At 30.9% G+C, this 23,451-nt stretch overlaps 1 long non-coding RNA gene across 1 annotated transcript in view; it reads right to left on the bottom strand.

Moving 5' to 3' along the window:
- LOC139527744 (uncharacterized) overlaps positions 1-23,099 on the bottom strand; it is a 29,172-nt gene extending 6,073 nt beyond the window's left edge. The window contains exons 1-2 of the long non-coding RNA XR_011665427.1: positions 22,537-23,099; positions 20,888-20,985 (exon numbers count right to left, since the gene is read on the bottom strand). This is a non-coding gene — a long non-coding RNA (uncharacterized lncRNA). The remainder of the gene's footprint in view (positions 1-20,887; positions 20,986-22,536) is intronic.
- Positions 23,100-23,451: the final 352 nt, after the last annotated feature.

Below are 23,451 nucleotides of genomic sequence, written 5' to 3'. Positions count from 1 at the left end.
AATGACAAAAACCTGAGTATAAAAATATGTTAACAAAAAAATTCAGTCAAATTGTGTCAAAGTAATTTAAAAAAGTCTTAGACAAAACATCAAATCTTAATTCTGTTTAATAAAGGCATTATTTAAAAAATATCTAAAATAAAACAAAGAACCAGTATGTAGCTTTGTAGTCCTGTGATATGCATTACGGATTATTCCAATTATATTAGCACTAAATGTTATATTCAATGTTAAAAAGCACTAAAGTGTTGTTCTGAAGGTGAAGCACTAACATAAAATATTTAATCAGCACTACAATGAAATTTCCAGGTTTTAAGCATAAACATGATGAAGAGAAAGGTTTGACATTGGAAAACTGTGTTCATTGTTGCAATACTTGAACAACAACAGCATGAACATATACATTAAAGTACATTTCTGAATAAAAGTTTAACATTTGACTTGTGTTGACATTGAACCTTGTAACACCTGAACAACAACAGCATGAACATATACATTAAAGTACATTTCTGAATAAAAGTTTAACATTTGACTTGTGTTGACATTGAACCTTGTAACACCTGAACAACAACAGCATGAACATATACATTAAAGTACATTTCTGAATAAAAGTTTAACATTTGACTTGTGTTGACATTGAACCTTGTAACACCTGAACAACAACAGCATGAACATATACATTAAAGTACATTTCTGAATAAAAGTTTAACATTTGACTTGTGTTGACATTGAACCTTGTAACACCTGAACAACAACAGCATGAACATATACATTAAAGTACATTTCTGAATAAAAGTTTAACATTTGACTTGTGTTGACATTGAACCTTGTAACACCTGAACAACAACAGCATGAACATATACATTAAAGTACATTTCTGAATAAAAGTTTAACATTTGACTTGTGTTGACATTGAACCTTGTAACACCTGAACAACAACAGCATGAACATATACATTAAAGTACATTTCTGAATAAAAGTTGTAATATTTGACTTGTGTTGAAATTTCAAGGCTTATGGAGGTCAGATCATGCTAATCACTACCAGCTATAGTTCATTCTTTCATACACTATTGATTATTTATGTTATTTTGAATAGACAGAAAAAATATTACATTTTTTTCTAAAAGTTAATTATATTAAATCATTGTTTGAGATCAGAATTTTGTTGTGCTTATAAAAAATTTAAAGTTAATATTTCACTAGTATACACTTGATAACATATTGAGAAAGGGATAATTTTTTACATAATAAGTAAATCTTTATGCATAAGTACGTCCATAAGCCTTCAAAATTCTTAGTCAGTAACATGTAGGGACATCAATCAATAAAAAATTTTTGGCAAAAAGAAAGAAATTTTTCCTGAATTTCTTTATATTGTTTGATATGCCAAATCCGGCCATATGAGTCTTTTGTAGTTAATTCTACGTTTGTATCGAATATAAATTCTCGTCTCACACAAGATGTGTCCTCCTTTGATGGCCATTTGTAGTCATTTCCTGTTGAAATTTTTTTTAGAAAGTTTATCTTGAAGGTGTCATTCAACTTTTCTGTAACAAGGCCAGCGAACCATTCGCTCTCATAGGCCACAGCCACATAGTGCCCAATTTTGATATCATCTTCTGAAAAGTAATTGAATAATTATAAATATATGTTGACTATGCTAACCCTAAAAGGCTAGAAAAAATGACTATTTTTTTACCAAAATAAAATAATTCACAGTATACAAATGTCTGGTCCTCCTACTACCACAAACAAACTATATGTAATTAAATTCAGAATATGATAAACAAAATTTTAGTATCTTCTACACTTTCAAAGACTTTTGATGATTAAAAGTATGATGTATATCTCTTTTTTACGACACTGGTGTGCATCAAGAAAACTTAATCAAATTAATGGATAGAACATTTACCATTTTGTAGTATAAGTTCAAATTTTGTGTCATTATACAAGTACTATTGTATAATTAATATGATATTATAATGATTTACATTGTTTTGGTTCAGCATGTCTGTTGTTGGTTATTGTCTAGTTTTCCTTACCTTTACTCATGTCAAATTCTAAAATTCCTTCCTCAGTATTCATCTAAAAAAGAAAGCAAAACAATAAAAGTCAATTTTTCCTTTCTTGGAAGGATAAAATAAAATTATGTAATTGACATACATAGTGTGTTCATTTTTCAGTCAAAGTCCTTTTTTGGAACACCATAGAGGTTTCATGATTAAATGATACATTAAATATCAAATCCATATCTTCAAACATGAAGAAAAGAAGTGTGAAAAACTGATCTGTTGGATTGACAGATGGACAGAGTGCAAACCCAAAGTCCCCTTCAACTTCTTCGCCATAGGAGTAGAAAAAAGTTTAATCTGTTGATATAAGCATTATACAACGAAACTTTTAGTAGATTTATTACCTTCAGCTGCAAAAGATCCTGAACAATGGGATTTCCCAATTCTTCTGTAAGTGTAGCAGCATATGAAAAGCTAAAAAAATAAAATAAAGTTAAACAAATTTCTCAAGTTTATTGGTGAGACAAATAAGTGGTTTTTGTTTTATCACTTCTTGAAAATTGAGAATGTGATGTAAAAATATATTCGACATTGTACTTGTAATAGTGTTGTTTAAGTTGTCTGTATATTTCTTATCCTTACTGTTAGGTTCAATTTTGGTTGTAATGTCATTCATAATTATATTTTCTGTTTGTTTGGCCTACAATATGACAATCTGCTAATATAATTGTGTGCTACTAGACTTTTGTCAACTAAAAGATTTGGCTAGGTTTAATCCACCATTATGAGCAAAGAAATGTCTGTACAAAATAAAGAATATGTCAGTTGCTTTCCATACATTGATGTGTTTAATCATTCTATTTTGTTTCATTTGAATAATGCAGACTTTCCAATTAAAACTTTTCTTTGAGTTCATTATTTTTGCTTATTGAATATCGTTTTCACCTAATTGTTCAAATATAAAATATGTTCACGTTACTTAAAGATTTATCTCATTGTTTATTAATATATATTTTCTTCATATTTGTCACAAACCTGTCATCAGGTAGAACTTCTTCGTAATGTGTTTCTTCTTCTTCTTGCACAATAGCATTCTCTTCAGTAACATCTTTTTCTACTTCCTCTTGGTCTTTTTCTTTCTCCTCCTTCTCTTTCTCTTGGTCTTTTTCTTTCTCCTCCTTCTCTTTCTCTTGATCTTTTTCTTTCTCAACCATCTCTTGATCTTTTGCTTTCTCCTCCTTCTCTTTCTCTTGATGTTTTTCTTTCTCTACCATCTCTTGATCTTTTGCTTTCTTATCCTTCTCTTTCTCTTGATCTTTTTCATTCTCAACCATCTCTTGATCTTTTGCTTTCTCCTCCTTCTCTTTCTCTTGATGTTTTTCTTTCTCTACCATCTCTTGATCTTTTGCTTTCTTATCCTTTTGTCTGTTAACTCTGACAAGAGAAAACAGTTACATTCAAAACTTGTGACCAATATTAAAGAACATCATGTTAACTTTCAAATTCGACATGTTAAAGACCATGAAGACAAAAAAGATCTATTACAGAAGTCGAAAATAGTTGTTGCAGTTCCACTGAAACTAGTTATAAGATTTAGATGCATGACCTTTTCATAAATATGTTTGGGTCTTGAAGTTAACCAATTTTGATAACTTATCGACTTTGTAGGAGTGGCTATTTGCAACCTTTTAATTAGTTCCCGAGAAAAATGGTACGAAAATTTTCAACTTAACTATTATGAGTAAAATCATACAAGTGTTTGGTAAACAGGAAGTTGTCTTGTAAAGAATCTGAAAATACATCAAACGGTAAAGCAGACTTATATGAGCCCTGAAACCAAATTTCAGAAATCCATGTATTGTAGTTCTTGAGAAAAATGTGACAAAAATATTCATCATGTTCATGGGAAGAAAGGACTGACGGAACGACAAATAGATGGATAGACAGAGGTAAAAGAGTTTACAACCCCCCCCTTTTTTTTTTTTTAAAGCAGGTGTATATTACACATATATCTCATGAAACTGAAGCCAAATACTGCTACATACTTGTTTATAACAGGACTATGGTCACTGTCATGACTGCTTATAGTGGTCTTATCATTGTCACTTTCACTACTCATGCTACTCTCAGTACTGCTACTTTGGATGCTGTAAAAAATAAGAAATTGTACAATTTTGGTCATTTAAAATGAATTGATGAAAACATAATACAACTTTATAAACCATTCAAGTGAAATGTCTTAAGGATGTTTAAAGTTAAGGTTTTGTAATTATTTGCCAGATGTTTGGACTCTAGTGTATTACTGATTTCAAACTTGTATGAATTTCAAATCCTCCATTTTTTTTTAATTTCCACTAAATACATCTTTAATTCATAGGTGACAAAAGTTACCATGTTTTTTTTTTTAGACGAGTTTCAGTGTAAGAATGTATAATATAAATTTAAGAAGATATTATGTGCTTACTAAGTGCCCTTCTTTCTACCACCTCGTCCCTTTCCTCCTCTTCCATTACCTCTTCCGATTTTACCCCTTCTGACTTGTGGCCTGCCACGAGAAGCACCCCTGTAAATAAATTTAATGTATATGAAATTTCTAAATTATGATAATTTTTGGCAACAGAACAATGCAGAAATTAAATAGTGGCAGGTTCAAGTAATGTTTTGTTTTCAATTTTTCAAACTCATGAAACATTCAAGTTTTGAGTTGTGTCTTAAAGTTTCTGAAAAGAATTTTTACACAAGAATTGTTGAACCTTATATTAGATATCATACTGTCTCTTGACAATATCAACAATTTATTTGTTATTTAATTTACTTTTTTGTTTGTTTGACAACTTAATGACATTATAATGTATTTGAAGATTTGACTTCAAATAAATTATCACAGATATCTTTTGTTTCAAAACGTTTTACAATATCCTGATATTCATTACATGACGTCATCTGCTTTTAGATAATTTGATAATATTATATGATAAACATGATAAAAGTAATATACTTTTAGTAGACCAACTATGAATGCACATTGACTCTTTCACTTTTTTGCTTATCTTTTTCTTTTCTAATTGCCTTCCTTATAATGTAGATTGCGTAATTGTTGTATAAATGTAATGTTTCTAGTGATATAGAGATATGTTACCTGGTTGGTAGCGTCCTGGAAGGGATACATACAGCTTTAGTGGTTGGTTTCCTACAAAGTAAAATCTTAATTTAATTCAGACCCCAACATTCATGTACTTATTACATTAGGGCTTTTCCAGAGAAAAATGTATTTGGGGTGGGGGATTGGCAGGCAGTTTTTGTCAGAACCCGCCACCCAGACAATTGTAACTGAGAATTATAATGTGAAAAGTTACTGTGATACCCATCACCATGTATTATTAATATATAAGGTTAAAGTCTGAGTCAGCATTTTCTGTCATTTTTTAAAATTCAACATCTTGAAATGTGAAAAGGAACTATATATCCTATCAATAATTTCAGCTTATTTTATTATGTACAACTTATCAATTTAAAATCCATAGATATTTCTACATTTAGTCCTTATTTTAAAGGTAAAGAATAGAATTGAGAATGGAAATGGGGAATGTGTCAAAGAGACAACAACCCGACCAAATAAAAAAACAACAGCAGAAGGTCACCAACAGGTCTTCAATGTAGCGAGAAATTCCCGCACCCGGAGGCGTCTTTCAGCTGGCACTTATTGGCACATTAATTAAATGTATGTCGAATTTTTCAGCACAAGTCAGGATAAGGTATAGTTTTGACATGAAACATGTGAAATGACTGCTACATCATTCAAGCCTAATACAAAGCAGCCATAAATACTCAAAATTAACTTGAGTTTAACATAGAAAGCAAAGGGGCTCTGAATTAATGGTTTTACACCTAAAGAGATGTTTTTATGAGAGTTTTTACCTCTGTTTAAAAGATTCTTCGTACAGCCTTTTCCTGGCTGTTTTTCTTTGCTGTGCTAAATGCTGTTCATCATGTTCATGCTGTTGTGGTTCAATCTGTTGTGTCTGTTGTGGTTCAATCTGTTGTGTCTGTTGTGGTTCAATCTGTTGTGTCTGTTGTTGTTCAATCTGTTGTGGTGGTTCAATCTGTTGTGGTTGATGGGGGGATGGTGATTCATGGAGGACTTGTCTGGAAAAATATAAATCACATTCATGCCAATAAAACAAACTCTTATCAGAACATTTGATACTGCAATGTATTCAACAAACTTCGTAAAAGTATTCTTTTGGCATGTTTGGTGGAGTAAAATATAATTATTTATTATCTCATCACTTGGCATCTGATGTCATATCTTAACATGTAAACAAATCTTATACTCTGAACTTACTGGGCTTAATAATAAGTAACTATCATATTTTAACATGTAGAAAAATCTTATACTCTGATCTTACTGGGCTTAATAATAAGTTACTATATTTGATCACAAATAAATAGAAATAATATCTGCTAAGCAGATTTGTTTTCAGTTTGAGTGGACTTTAGTTCTATAACTCTCTGAATGATACTTACACATTGACATCCGGAGAATTAATGGCAATTTGGAGGTTCTCCAGTTGGCTTTTTTGTTGCTCAGCCAGTGTCCTGCCGCTCCCTACACCAAAACTGAAGTTGTCCTTTCCTGGTGTAAGGAGCTCTATTACAGCATCTTTCTGGACCACTGGCATTGCTGGCTTCTTCCTCCTCTTGCCATATGGTACCTCATCAGTCAATGGCAATCCCTCCATGAATCTGCTTTTCAATTCCCCATATCCATACGATTGTATAATTTTTGACCCTTTCTTCCTGATTAAAAATAAAGTATCCAAAGGTTCATAGGTTTGTTCCCTTTCCAGTTTTACCGCCAGTTGTTTTAGCTTATTCATTACCCTACTTTTTGATTTCTTTAATGCTTTTATTCTGCAGTTCCTCTCCTCCTCTAAATTTATGTAAGTTTTGAAAGTTCCTGGTTTGAGTTTTCTATGTACAGTTCCTGTGTCATTATAATTAGTGCTGTTGTCCTCTGTAGCTACAAGAAGATATACAAGTATCAATATGTATTAGAAGCTGTGTATTAACTTCAAAATATATTTTAGTTTTAGAAGGGCAATTAAATTTGCTATAATTTTCAAAGATCACAATGAATATTCTTTTTCTTTTTTATTATGACATTACATTTATTACATGTATAAGTTTACAAATCAATACCCTTGGTTCTGCAGGTAGGCATGGTAAGTGATTTTTTTTCACATTTTATTTAACAAAGTTGGCATGTACTTTCTATGATGAATCTTAATTCATCATTTTATGTATTTCAAGTATTTGGTTGGGTAACTTATGGAGAAACATTGCCTGTCTTGGTTTTCCAATGGCTTTATCAGTTTGTCTCTGGCTTATGAGTTAGAAATTTGATTTCTATGTCAACTTTTTTGGCATAATGATAAGAAATACACTATATTTCACTGAAATTTAGCCATAAAAAGCTGTAAAAAATGTTCCTTTGTCATAACAGTTAACATGGTTTAGAAATTCAAAACATGCATGATAAATTAATCAAGATTCTCATTTTAAACTTACATGCATATCATGTATCATGCATATGCTCGAACAACATGCACCTATGAAAGAAATTTGTTTTGCATGCACACACATATAAAAAAAGGTTTCTCATCCAACACCCTTGTTTGTTTGAATGTTGTCTTAACTTTAGACTGATAATACATGTATCTTATTCAAACACTGTTGGGGGTTTAATTTTAAGACTTTATATCAAATAGTTTTTAAGTCATGATGATTTGGCCAAATTTGCTACATGTTTTTTTTTCTTCATGTTCTACAAATACCTTGCTCTCAATTTAATACGGCATTTTCTCTGCAGATATGCTCGTGTCTCTAAATTGAGTTTGCACCTCCTCTCCATTATACAAAAAAGCACACATATCATGAACACAATCACAAACATGCACAATATGTCCATGCTGATGAGGTCAATTTCTAAAACAAAGAAAAATCATATTTTAATCAACACACATGTTATAATGGCATGTCCAACACAGAAAATATAGTTAAGTACAATGTTTTTTAGTACTGTTTTTGGCCTAATACCCCCCTCCCCTTTTAAACACTATTTTTTTTCATAAATTGCACATTTAACCTGTCATTTTCAAAATAGATTTTTTTTTACTTTAGATTTCTGTAGCTTCAAGTTTAAGGAAAAAAAAATTGAAAAGATTGAAATTCATGTGATTTTTCATTAGCCACAGTACTAGTTTAAATGCAGACACTCTTGACTTGGGAGTTTCAATGTTGTGAAACACTCCATTCTAGAAAATGCAATGTTTCAATGTTCTGAAACACTCCATTCTAGAAAATGCAATGCGTGGGGTGGTTATTGGGTCAAATACAGTACATGTTTATATTTATAAGGAAAAGTTAAGCATATGTTAAGTAGATATGATATATATTTTATTTTTTTTTAAAACCAGGCGGTGATCGTGAACTCTGTTCATTATATGCATGATCATGATCATGATGGTCAATAGGAGTATTATTCAATATGGAAATTCAACCAGTTATTAGTTAGAAATAGAACATGCATAAGTACCATCAGTACAATGTATTCAAGCATTAAAATACATGCACAAGAATTTTACAATAGGGTCATGCTTTATAAAGTCAAAGGTACCTATTCAGCAAGTAATGTGGCAAGATCCATACTATGGGTTTCTTGGGCATCCATTACAACCTTGAGCTCATTTAAGAAATGTACCAGCTTTGCTTTCCTTTTTGTTTTAACTTCCTGCTGATACAATTCCTTATGATAATCTAACTGAAATTTATCTTCAATCTGGTCTAAAAGTTTTTCAATTTCGTGCTGCAGTTGTTTAATTGTCATGCTATTGGTGCTTTGAAACTTCTGTTTTTCAGATGGGGTGACTGCAACTGGGTGACGAAAACTGCAATGCTCAGGTAGAACTGGAAGGCCTAAAAATTCAGTTTTTAAAAGATGAATCCTCTTTGTCAGGGCTAATTTAGAAAAATCTGTAAGTTCTTCATCAAGGGCTATTCCAGAAATTGACACATGATCCCCTTTTTTCCCTAAATAGTCACTTCTCCTTAAAAGCATTCTGTAAACAACAATAGCATCATCAATACCAAGTGATCGTGCCTTGCCCATATCTTGCTTTTCAGACTTGATCTGGAACAGTTTTAAACAATGCTCTTTTATCATTTCTAAAATCTTGTTGTTGCGACAAACTGTGAGCCAGATTTTGTCAGAAGGCACACCTTTTGGGATCCAGGACTTCAGTTGTTTGTTTTTTTCTTCGAGAATGAAGTCGAAGTCTTCTCCTAAGGAAGGGTTTCCACTTGTTGTTATTGATGAGTATTTGTCACTAAGAGATCTTACATCATCAGGCATCATACGATCTTGAATGGAATCATACAACTCTATCATTTGGTACTTTGGATGATTTCTACCATGAAAGATTTCCTTGGTCATGTATTTGGCACTTTTTAAAAGATCAGCATTATTTCTTCGGGTTGCCATTCTGAAATTGATTATTCCTTGTGAATATTTGCAAACTTGGTCCACCATGTATGTAAAATTTGGATAGGATGATGAAGTATAATTTTCAGAACTGTATTTTAAAAATCCTTTTGCATCAGGTTTTTTGTTTGTGAGCATACTGTGTCTAACATAAGGCAAAACCAACTCTTGAAGAGTTCCCAAATGAAATATTAGTAAGAGGCGCCAGCTTTTGTGGTGATCTTTACAAGACTTAGCAAAATTTTTAGCTGAATCAGACTCAAATCCCATAGTTTGACAAAGGTTTTCCAAGACTGGTATCCAATTCAGTTCAAAAAATCCTTTTATTAAATTCATCTCATAATGGCCCGAACCTATTCTTACATACAACCAATCGAATTCAAAAACAAAGCGTCTTTGAACAGTGGGATGGATTTCTGTGGTATGGTTGGAGTAGTTGTCCATTGACAAAAATGATTTTCCACATCCTTCAATGGCACATACAACAGCTTCTTCTTTCAGTTTTTTTATTATCATGTATGGAAGACCATCACAACATACAAAGGTCCAATGGCGTTTTGTTCCACCATACTTAATTATACCATTTTCTTCACCAATTTTTTTCAGCACTCTGGCCACTGTAGCAATACTGTTTGGATTGCAAAAAACTGGGTCACTCAGTACGACTTCATGTTTTCCATCATGATATGAGGTGATATGACTGAACTGTGTCATTTCACTGTGCACCTGTGTCATATTTGATTCTTCGGCATCATCATTTTCAAAAATTATCTTAGGATGCTCTGGTTTATCAACAGAAAAGGGAGCATTGCTATTTTTCTTCTTCTTTTCTTTAGCAATCTTCAAACCCTCTCGTTCACGGCAATTTGAACATACAAATTTTCTTTTTAAATTTAAAGTTCCACACAGATCACATTTAATGTAGGTTTCATCTTGTACTTCTCTTTTAACAAGATCATCAATGACATCTTCATAGTTTCCATTCTTTAATGTTTGTTCTTTCAAAACAGTATCTATTGCATCATCTAGAAAGTGGTACAGTTGTTCATTGTGGTCTATTTCCATTTTGCAGAATCTTTCACTGCCCTGGTCAATCATCTCACAAATGACATTTTTGAGTTTTCTATTTTGGTGAGTCTTGTTTTTGTCTTTTCTTCCAAGATTTGATTCTATGTCAAACTTTAACGTCTTTTCAGGTTTGAACTCTGCCTTTGTCTGTAAAGTTTCTTCAGCTGGTAGTGCCATAAAAGCTTTATTGGTAATAATTGATATCGCAATTTTGTTACGTGGTTTTATTGACCATGTTTTTCCGATAACTTGCTCGTTATCAAATACATTCATCAGGTCAGATGATGGAAGTGGTTGTGCCTCACTACTTTGATCTTTAATCCAAGATGTAACTGTCTTGTAATGTCCAGCTGGGGTTACATTGCCAATCATATCAACAAGCAACCTGCTTCCTGTCAGTGAATATGCTGTAAGATTTAGCAGAAAAGATACAGGGGAAATCAAGGTTCTGTTACAAAGGGTGTATATTTGCTCCATTGCACGTGAAACTAATAAGGTCTCAGTCGGCTTATTTTCTACCAATTGGAGATTGGTACCAAGTCCAGCTAGCCCCAATAAATATCCTACCAGAGGTCCATATCTGTTCTTTGTCCACTTATACACATCAAAATTTGCCATTGCTTCAGTATCTTTGTACAGCATTGAAAAGGAACTAGAATCCTTTGAAATGGGGCAGCGTTGTTTGTTTCCAATGGAATTACATAGAAGAGTTTCTTCATCTGGTGATAAAATGTCAAGCATTTTATTAAAATACATGCATTTCTGGTTTGAGTTCAGCTTGGCCATAACATGTTTGGTATGCTGTAACAAGCCCTCAAGAAGAGAATATTCATTTTGACTATTTACACTGGAATGACTAGTTGAAGGATTTGTTTTATCATCTGGATTTGAAGTAACACTTGAATTAACAAAGCTAATGTCTTCATCATTCTGGAATTCATTTCTTCTTTTTCTTTTTTTGGGTCTTCCACGAGGTGAACTAGATGGCAAACATATTTCACAATTTATACTATGAGGTGGATAAAATTGTTTTGGGGTAAGTGATTTCAGGTCTAATGAAGTATTTAGACTCTCTCCATTTGTTTCCCTATATCTATACAAGTTTCTTGAATGAGGACTACACAAAAAAGGTGGATACAAGTCATCTGTTTCTAAAAATACATCTATTCCATATATGCTTAAAATTTCTGCAGCAAACCTCTGTTTCCCATATAGCTTAGTATCTCTTATAAATCCATTGCAAAGGCGACATAACGTTGATAACTTATCTTTATGTTCCTGATTATCAGACATATTGCTCAAAAGTATGATATATTATCATAAAAAACATGGTTGAATGACAAATATCAGCAGGAAGTCTAAACAAAGTCAATGAAAGTGCTGTGAATAACCAATTTACATGGTTAATACCAGTAATGTGTTGGTTTACCTGCAAATAAATAAGTTTTATGGCTTTTGGTCTTCCTTTATTGAAATGTTGAGGAAAAGTTGACAGGGACGGTGAGGGGCAACTTTTAGAACTCTCTTTTAAAAAATGCCAAAAACATTATATGAATAAAAAACTGCAAGCTTCATTAATTATTTTCAACATAATCATAAAGAATAACAATTTAATTTAACCTTGTTTCAAGCCGAGTACTAAACAAGAAATAAATTATTATCATAATTTGAAATCACCCCCTAATCTTTTATCACATCGGATTATTTAATTGGAAAATATGAGTTAAATAAATATCAAAAGAATAAATAGAAATGAAAGCATTTAGAATTGTCTCATATAAAATACATGTATTACACTTTATTTCAACCTCAATTAAATTCTGGATGAATGTTAGGATTCTCTGTCTCTTGGCTTATCATAAATCTACATCCCCCCTTTTTTTAACATCTGATTAAACTTGATTGGAAAAATTCAAATACATTTAAAAAGAAGAATAGGAATGAAATCTTTTTATATTGTCCAAGACATATTGTAAGATATAATGTCTTATATACAATGTTGTAATTCTAAATAATTTAACCTTGTTCCAAGCATAGTACTAAATGAAACATTTTCAGACTTATTCAAGTCCAAAACGACAAAATAGAACACTTAATTGATTGAAAGCTTTTGGAATTACCTCATGAAATAAATTATGTCTTTACTTATATAAAATAGTGCAATTCAATGAAACCTTGTTCCCAGCAGAGTACTAAACGAAATACATTTTCAGACTTATTCAAGTCCAAAAGGAGCATTATACACTGTATATGCAATGACGACAAAATAGAAGTTTTTTTAATTAACTCAGGAAATCTGACAAATTTTATACTCATATGCAACCTCCCTCTGAATTAAGATCTTTGTGAATAAATTCATTTTCAGATTATATATAAAATAAAATATATTAATGAAAATCAAATTCTGGATGAATGTTAGGATTCTCTGTTTCTTGGCTTATCATAAATCTACATCCCCCCTTTTTTTAACATCTGATTAAACTTGATTGGAAAAATTCAAATACATTTAAAAAGAAGAATAGGAATGAAATCTTTTTATATTGTCCAAGAGATATTGTAAGATATTATGTCTTATATACAATGTTGTAATTCTAAATAATTAAACCTTGTTCCAAGCATAGTACTAAATGAAACATTTTCAGACTTATTCAAGTCCAAAACGACAAAATAGAACACTTAATTGATTGAAAGCTTTTGGAATTACCTCATGAAATAAATTATGTCTTTACTTATATAAAATAGTGCAATTCAATGAAACCTTGTTCCCAGCAGAGTACTAAACGAAATACATTTTCAGACTTATTCAAGTCCAAAAGGAGCATTATACACTGTATATGCAATGACGACAAAATAGAAGTTTTTTTAATTAACTCAGGAAATCTGACAAATTTTATACTCATATGCAACCTCCCTCTGAATTAAGATCTTTGTGAATAAATTCATTTTCAGATTATATATAAAATAAAATATATTAATGAAAATCAAATTCTGGATGAATGTTAGGATTCTCTGTTTCTTGGCTTATCATAAATCTACATCCCCCCTTTTTTTAACATCTGATTAAAATTGATTGGAAAAATTCAAATACATTTAAAAAGAAGAATAGGAATGAAATCTTTTTATATTGTCCAAGAGATATTGTAAGATATTATGTCTTATATACAATGTTGTAATTCTAAATAATTAAACCTTGTTCCAAGCATAGTACTAAATGAAACATTTTCAGACTTATTCAAGTCCAAAACGACAAAATAGAACACTTAATTGATTGAAAGTTTTGGAATTACCTCATGAAATAAATTATGTCTTTACTTATATAAAATAGTGCAATTCAATGAAACCTTGTTCCCAGCAGAGTACTAAACGAAATACATTTTCAGACTTATTCAAGTCCAAAAGGAGCATTATACACTGTATATGCAATGACGACAAAATAGAAGTTTTTTGAATTAACTCAGGAAATCTGACAAATTTTATACTCATATGCAACCTCCCTCTGAATTAAGATCTTCGTGAATAAATTCATTTTCAGATTATATATAAAATCAAATATATTAATGAAAATCAAATTCTGGATGAATGTTAGGATTCTCTGTCTCTTGGCTTATCATAAATCTACATCCCCCCTTTTTTTAACATCTGATTAAACTTGATTGGAAAAATTCAAATACATTTAAAAAGAAGAATAGGAATGAAATCTTTTTATATTGTCCAAGACATATTGTAAGATATAATGTCTTATATACAATGTTGTAATTCTAAATAATTTAACCTTGTTCCAAGCATAGTACTAAATGAAACATTTTCAGACTTATTCAAGTCCAAAACGACAAAATAGAACACTTAATTGATTGAAAGCTTTTGGAATTACCTCATGAAATAAATTATGTCTTTACTTATATAAAATAGTGCAATTCAATGAAACCTTGTTCCCAGCAGAGTACTAAACGAAATACATTTTCAGACTTATTCAAGTCCAAAAGGAGCATTATACACTGTATATGCAATGACGACAAAATAGAAGTTTTTTTAATTAACTCAGGAAATCTGACAAATTTTATACTCATATGCAACCTCCCTCTGAATTAAGATCTTTGTGAATAAATTCATTTTCAGATTATATATAAAATAAAATATATTAATGAAAATCAAATTCTGGATGAATGTTAGGATTCTCTGTTTCTTGGCTTATCATAAATCTACATCCCCCCTTTTTTTAACATCTGATTAAACTTGATTGGAAAAATTCAAATACATTTAAAAAGAAGAATAGGAATGAAATCTTTTTATATTGTCCAAGAGATATTGTAAGATATTATGTCTTATATACAATGTTGTAATTCTAAATAATTAAACCTTGTTCCAAGCATAGTACTAAATGAAACATTTTCAGACTTATTCAAGTCCAAAACGACAAAATAGAACACTTAATTGATTGAAAGCTTTTGGAATTACCTCATGAAATAAATTATGTCTTTACTTATATAAAATAGTGCAATTCAATGAAACCTTGTTCCCAGCAGAGTACTAAACGAAATACATTTTCAGACTTATTCAAGTCCAAAAGGAGCATTATACACTGTATATGCAATGACGACAAAATAGAAGTTTTTTTAATTAACTCAGGAAATCTGACAAATTTTATACTCATATGCAACCTCCCTCTGAATTAAGATCTTTGTGAATAAATTCATTTTCAGATTATATATAAAATAAAATATATTAATGAAAATCAAATTCTGGATGAATGTTAGGATTCTCTGTTTCTTGGCTTATCATAAATCTACATCCCCCCTTTTTTTAACATCTGATTAAACTTGATTGGAAAAATTCAAATACATTTAAAAAGAAGAATAGGTATGAAATCTTTTAATATTGTCCAAGAGATATTGTAAGATATTATGTCTTATATAAAATATTGTAATTCAATGTAACCTTGTTCCAAGCAAAGTACTAAATTAAACATTTTCAGACTTATTCAAGTCATAAACGACAAAGTAGAACACATTAATTGATTGAAAGCTTTTGGAATTACCTCATGAAATAAATTATGTCTTTACTTATATAAAATTTTGCAATTCAATAAAACCTTGTTCCCAGCAGAGTACTAAATGAAATACATTTTCAGACTTATTCAAGTCCAAAAGGAGCATTATACACTGTATATATGCAATGACGACAAAATAGAAGCTTTTTGAATTAACTCATTATACTCATATGCAACCTCCCTCTGAATTAAGATCTTCGTGAATAAATTCATTTTCAGATTATATATAAAATCAAAAATATTAATGAAAATTAAATTCTGGATGAATGTTAGGATTCTCTGTCTCTTGTCTTATCATAAATCTACACTCCCCTTTTTTTAACATCTGATTAAACTTGATTGGAAAAATTCAAATACATTTAAAAAGAAGAATAGGAATGAAATCTTTTAATATTGTCGGAGATATTGTAAGATATTATGTCTTATATACAATGTTGTAATTCTAAATAATTTAACCTTGTTCCAAGCATAGTACTAAATGAAACATTTTCAGACTTATTCAAGTCCAAAACGACAAAATAGAACACTTAATTGATTGAAAGCTTTTGGAATTACCTCATGAAATAAATTATGTCTTTACTTATATAAAATAGTGCAATTCAATGAAACCTTGTTCCCAGCAGAGTACAAAATGAAATACATTTTCAGACTTATTCAAGTCCAAAAGGAGCATTATACACTGTATATGCAATGACGACAAAATAGAAGTTTTTTGAATTAACTCAGGAAATCTGACAAATTTTATACTCATATGCAACCTCCCTCTGAATTAAGATTATATATAAAATCAAAAATATTAATGAAAATCAAATTCTGGATGAATGTTAGGATTCTCTGTTTCTTGGCTTATCATAAATTTACACCCCCCCCCTTTTTTTAACATCTGATTAATCTTGATTGGAAAAATTCAAATACATTTAAAAAGAAGAATAGGAATGAAATCTTTTAATATTGTCCAAGAGATATTGTAAGACATTATGTAACCTTGTTCCAATCACAGTAATAAAGGAAAAACATTTTCAGACTTATTCAGGTCCAAACTAAGATCCTAAATAAAACAAATTCAGGTTCAGTCGGACTTAAACATGTAGTATATATTCAGTTCCAAAAGGAGCATATATACATTGTATATGCAGACAAAAAAATAGAAAATTTGAATGAATGCTTTAATTTATATTCAAAGAAAAAATAGAAGTGAAAGCTTTTGGAATTATCACAGAAAATATATTATGCCTTATATAAAAAAAACTGCACTTCAATTTAACCTTGTTCCATTCACAGTAATTAAGAAAAAAACATTTTCAAAGTTCTTCATTTCCAAACAAAGGTTAAAAATAAACTGAATACTTTTTCAGACTTATTCAAGTCAAAATAAGACACCCATGTACACTTGCTCTTTGCTTGTCACTACTTTTACTTATTGAGTAAATGGAGGAATTATTTTGGACAGAAGATGTTCACTTTTTTCAGAAACATCTCTCTTTTTCATTTTTTTTTTAAAATTTATATGAAATCAGATGAAGAACAAATGTGCAAAATCTAGCATGCAGTGTATTGGATATCATAAAACCATTGCAATGGTACAGTTACTGTTAGTGATTTTAATTCATACCAGACTAAATATGGGCGTATAAAATAGCATCTACTTACTTTCACTATCATGACTTGTAGTTCCTTGATTTTCATCTGTATTCATTTTGAGATTTTCAGTTAGTTTGTTGGCTGAAAGCATAAATAAGTCATATTGGTCAACATTCTTCATCATGTTCATTTGTACATCAGACAAATAAGTTAACACAGCTGTATACAGTTAATGATAAAAATAAAACTATTTTGTTTTTGCTATTAAGCAATGCTAAGACTCATCAAATAACTTACTTGAAACAATTATATTTTTTTGAAATAACTTAAGTTATTTTTTTTACTACATGTACATTGTAACCCAGTTTGAGAAATTCATGTTTTTAAAACTGTCTTGACTACTAAACCTGCATTGAAAAAAATTTACTTACTTTGGGCAGCCTGTCCTGGTTTTTAATACACTACTTCTTAATGGAATATTTCTTAATGAACATGATAGAGATGATAAAGTTAATAAGTGTTCATATAACAAAGAACAATGGACAAGGAAATCCAAATGCAGACATCTGGTCACTAATCAAGAAGACTAGTATACATAGTATATATTTGTATTAAAATTATGCAATTAAACCTCCTGCTAAGAACAGATGAAAACTTTAAAATTAGACCTTTGATCAATTAAAATCAATGTTTTTCTTCCTAATACAAAAAATCTGTTGGAAAAATCAATTATCTGCTTGATGTGACCACAAATCAAACTACATAATTTCAAATTCATTTCCAGGCATATTCCAGTCCAAAAACATGACTGACAGACATAACCAACTTTTTTATATTTCCCCAATGGGCCTTTTTTTTTTTTCTGACAATACTTGATGAATAAATTCAAATTATAATGAAAATTTATTTGGAAAAAAACCTACTTCAATAATAAAACTTACAAAGACACTTTCTTCTTTTCTTCTTAAGACTGAATAATGTTATTAGTTATCAACGATAACAGGATTATAAGATTTAGTGTCACTTGTTCAATTATAAATAATAAAACACATCTGGAACAAGAAATATTGTAAAACGTTTTAAAAGAATGCTGTAAGGAATTCTCGATAACAATCAAACTCCTTTTATGTTCATTATGTTTCAAATAACTTATATTAACTATATTTTAACTTTAATTGGGGTTAAGAGCCCCCCCCCCCCCCCCCCCCCCCTGTCATATAACAGCACACAGTCTGATGGATTTTGATAAATGCAACACACTTTCACTGCCATTAATAGCATTGCTTTGTGTTGAAGGCCATACAACAACATATAATGGTTTACTTTTATTAATTGTTATCTGGATGAAAAGTTTTCTCATTGGCACTCATACCACATCTTCATATATCTATATGTGAGTCTAAGGCGACTAAATAAATCATTAGAATGAAAATTTTAGGAATCAACAGGAAAGTTTTGTACACAATCTTACCCCAAAATAAATAAATTAAATTTTAGACTTATTTAAGTCCAAATAAACACAGACATTTTCAGTCTCTTGGTATACTCTCTCTCAGTGTGAAATGAACAAAGATAGCAAAAAACCGATAAGAGATAGCTTTTAGTATCATTACATAACATAAATCACCAATGAGCTTAGCTGCAATCAAAGTTCTAACAATTTCACTTTCAGACCTATTCGAGTCCAAATTGGACTCGCAGAGACATAAGCCATTTCTAGTTTATCTTTAAAAAACAGAACCTTTCAGAAATACCAGAAGATATGTTTTATATAAATTTATTAAAATTATACATCAATGTACATGTACATGAATCATTGAACCAAGCAGAGTAAAAACAAGAACTTAATTGATTTCTGATTTATTCAGATAGAAGTGAATATATCATGTATATGAACAAAGAAGATAAAATAAAACAATTTAAAAAAAAGCTTCTTGAATTATCACATGAAATCTGACTAATTTTCTCGGTCTATAGTCAAACCTGTCAAATGTAGCACAAGCTACCTTCAATCCAACATTTACAAAATTCAGTTTAGACTTATTCAAGTCTAAATAGGACTAGCATGAACTTTTCCAAAATTTCTTAAAGACTGTTAATTTTAACCCTGGCTATTGTCTTGGTTGATGATCAATCAACCATGCAAGCCCATCAATACATTGTACATGATACGAAAGAAAAAAAAATTATAAATAAATACAAAACATGCAAAATGATTTTTTTTTAGTGACAGAATGATGTTACATAACAAGAAGTAATTGTAACAGGATGCTGTGACCACCAGGGACTTTGATTTGTTTTATTGTCCCATACAAGATTATATATGGTTTAGGGGTGGGGATCTCAACCATTTAAAAGTTTTTCATACATATGGCATGTATGGGGTGGGGTAGCTCCCATGAACTCCCTACATGTATATTACATTTGATGTGTTTTATTCTTCCTAACAAGAATATATATGGTTTAAGGGTGGGGATCTTGACCGTTAAAAAGATAATAGCACATTCTCGAATTGATCGGGGTGGGTTGACACCCCCAGGGACTTCTCTTTAATTTCATTTGACTTGTCTAATCATCCCATTCAAGAAAATATATGGTTTAGGGGTGGGGATCTGGTCCGTTTATAGGATAATATCATATTCTCAAATCGAAAACAGGTTGTGGTGACCCCCCAGGGATTTCCCTTTAATTTCTTTGAATTTGATTTGTCGTCCCATTCAAGAAAATATATAGTTAAGGGGTGGGGATCTGGACCTTTACAAGATAAAAGCATATATTATCAAATTCAAGGGGGTGGGGATGACTCCCATGGACTCACTCTCAATTGATTTGTGTTATTGTTATGTGATAATTTCTGAAGATTGTGTGTGTTTATCACTTTTAGTTTTCAAGTTATATTCATTTGACAATTTTAGAAAATAAACTCCCTCCCTTCTTTCTATCAAGAAGAAAAAAATCATAATTCTCAAACATTGCATTATTTAATGTTTATCATAACCATGATAACACACAGTATCGTTTGGAATTTGTTTCAGAAAATATACGGTAATACGGGTAATAACAATATAATTGCCGAAGACATCACGAGTTGTCTCCCGAAATTACAAATAAATAACAGAGACAACACTTATTGACCTATAGAAGTCGAATGTTGTTTTCGGGTAGGTCACTTCAAAAGGCACGCGTACCAATTTAGAAGTCACGCGCCTTGATGGCACTGACAAAATATTGTTTACTTGATATCCCTTCATCTGTAAAAAATGTGTTTAGAAACCTAAAAAATCGGGGAACAACTGTGGATCATTTCAAAAACGTGCCTAAATAACCCTACTTTTGCCCCTAAAATGATAAAAATCAATACTGTACTCACTGACTTTCACGTTTCAGTTCTTTTCTAACAATGGCGTCAGGTAGCATGAAGTCCCGTAAAAAACCGCGTGATCGTAGGTCTCGTCATAAGGCGGTAAATTCAAAAAAACCACGGTTGATGAAAATATACCACAAAACGGAAAACGACGTGAACAAGTCAAAACTTGACTTTACGATTTTTACACTTTTTGACTTGTTTGAGTCAAAACATGTTTAGACTTGTATGTGTCTGAGCTCTGACTGATATAGGTTAATAATATCTTACCAGTATCTTGTTCTTTACATGTATTTAGTTTGACCTGGCTATTGTCACATTCACAAAAATCATCAGCATTGCCTGCATCTATTATCATGATAATAGTCCTACAAATGAAAAGTGTTAAACTATAAAATAATTCTTCAATTTTGTATCACAGGAATTGTAGGGTAGTGTAGCATCACTGTGCATGTTTTTTTTTTGTTTCTTTTAAAAAGGGCTCTATAAATATAATTCATACATTTATACATACATGTACATCAATGTACATGTAAGGTCCCAAAATTGAACTTTATAAAAGTTTGCAATGCTTTTGATATTTTAGTCGCCATGGCCTACATTCATTGACATTGTATAATAGATCATTAAACAAGATTATTCTTTAGATAAAGTTATCTAGTGTTTCATGTACAGAATGTTGTATGTAAAACATGTTTTGGAATGAGGCTTTACCACCAGGTAGAAGCTTTTTTAATAAACAAAGACCTGAACATGTACAACTTCCATTAAAAACTTAAAATTAAACTTAGGGTAAGAGAATAAAAACATATTGTCCTGCTTAATGTTGAATATGTTGAAATAAATTTTGATTACTATCATGCTTATCATGCTTATGGTCTATAAATTGTTTTTTTAAGCAAAAAATTAATATACATGTACATGATGTATATTGTACCCTGGTTAATAGCTTAACAATTTAAATTCTGTCCTTAGCTGACAAGGATATTTTGACCATTCTAATCCTCCCCCTTTCTTTTTGGTAATTAAATGGTCTCAAGACTCACGCCATATACACATTTAATATATAACTGTTGCATGGGTTTATTAATGCGATTTTATAATTCAAGACTGAAATGTGATTCAAATTTTGAGATATTCAGAAATATCCTGTTTGATTCATATAAAAAATACTCAAAATGTGAGTTTTAATTAAATTGCAATTACAAAAAAAAAATGTTTTACATGATTACCCTTTCACATTCTAGCTATAATAAAAACATTACAATAATATCTCAATTTACAGTATATTATTTGTTTGCACTTCGCTATGGGAAATAGATAAGATGTCCTAGAACAGGTCAGGTGTAAAAGAATATTCACATGCCCTTTCAACTCCCTCCGTTCTTTTTTCATCTGGCTATTGTATCAAATGTTGGTCCCCTAATTTCAGATTGACTATATAGTGGGTCTCATTAGGGGGCTAGGATGAAATTTGAAAAAAATAGGCAGGACAGGAGTTTTGAGTAAAAAAAAGAAGGCAGGATGAGACACTTGCAAAAAAATAAGTCAGGACGACAATTTAGGTAAAAAAAGTCAAGATAAACTAAAAAAAAAAGAAGGCAGGACCAAACAGAGTGAAAAATAAAAAGGCAGCACAGAAATTACAGCTAAAAAAAAATGCAGGACAAAAATTTTCATCCTAGCCCCCCCCCCCCCCCCCCATAAAAATCAAATGGAAGCTCCCTTAGGTGCATAGTATAAGCGGGATACTGGAATCTAACAAAACAATAAGCGGTGTTCCGGGATCAGAACCCCACACCCCCAATGAGATTCCCTTAAACGGCCTTTATACATGTATAAAGAACTAATAAAAATTGATTGTTAAGAAGTTGTACTACTACTTATGAAAATTGATTGTTAAGAGTTGTACAATGTACCTGATCCTAGTGGAATGACTCGTCCTGTATACACCCTGTCAGGAAATGATGAAGATCCTTGGTCAGCTTTCAAATTGGCTTTGCTGGAAGACGGTTGGATGGGATGTTGACATCTTGCTTGACTATGATGTCAATGAATTCCATAAAAGTCCCTGTACTTCAAGCATATTCTAACATGTCTAAGACGAGATGATATAACAACCATAGGAAAATAAACCACTCCTCGTCTTATATAAAACAAGGACTCCTGTTGGAAATTCTACACCATAGTTTGCATCATGTTTATTCACTAAGTTATGATTATTGTCTGGTAAATTATTGTCATGATTGGCAGATTCTTGCATTGGCAGTAATTATTCTTTTGTTCTTTAGTGCATTCAGATATCTTAAATAGTTTGTAATATGTAGATGCATAATGCTGGGATAGCCCAAATAGTCCTCCTAGATTATTAAAGTTGCAAACTTCGCTGTAAACTTTGTCTGCCAAGTCCATCATCACTGGGAGCTGACATGTTGCCCAAGGGAGATAAGTCAATGGAAGAGCATAAAAGATGTACTCCCTGGTTTCAGCCAATTTATTGATTTTTGCACTTGCAGTACAAAAACGTCTTATTTAAATTTTTAGACACATTTATTTTACTTTTTTAAATGATTGTATTAGCTATTTTATTACAATTGTATTTAGAATTAAATTAAAATAAAAATAGATATGATTCTGGCGAAAATTAAGTAGCCATTTTTTTTTATTTTATGTGAAGGATTGAGATGATATATAAAAAATTGTCAAGTTGTGATTGTCGATTTGGACGATTTTCTGAATATTGCATGGTTTTCTGGCGGATTGGCTCTTAATACGTTAAACTATTTATACGCCATTTGCTGAATAATAATATTTATTATTTATCATTATTAGAA

Source organism: Mytilus edulis, chromosome 6 (assembly GCF_963676685.1).
Source record: "Mytilus edulis chromosome 6, xbMytEdul2.2, whole genome shotgun sequence".
In the NCBI taxonomy this organism is placed as follows: Eukaryota; Metazoa; Mollusca; class Bivalvia; order Mytilida; family Mytilidae; genus Mytilus; species Mytilus edulis.
Note: the sequence above shows the minus strand (reverse complement) of the source record. Positions and strands in the feature narration are given on the sequence as shown.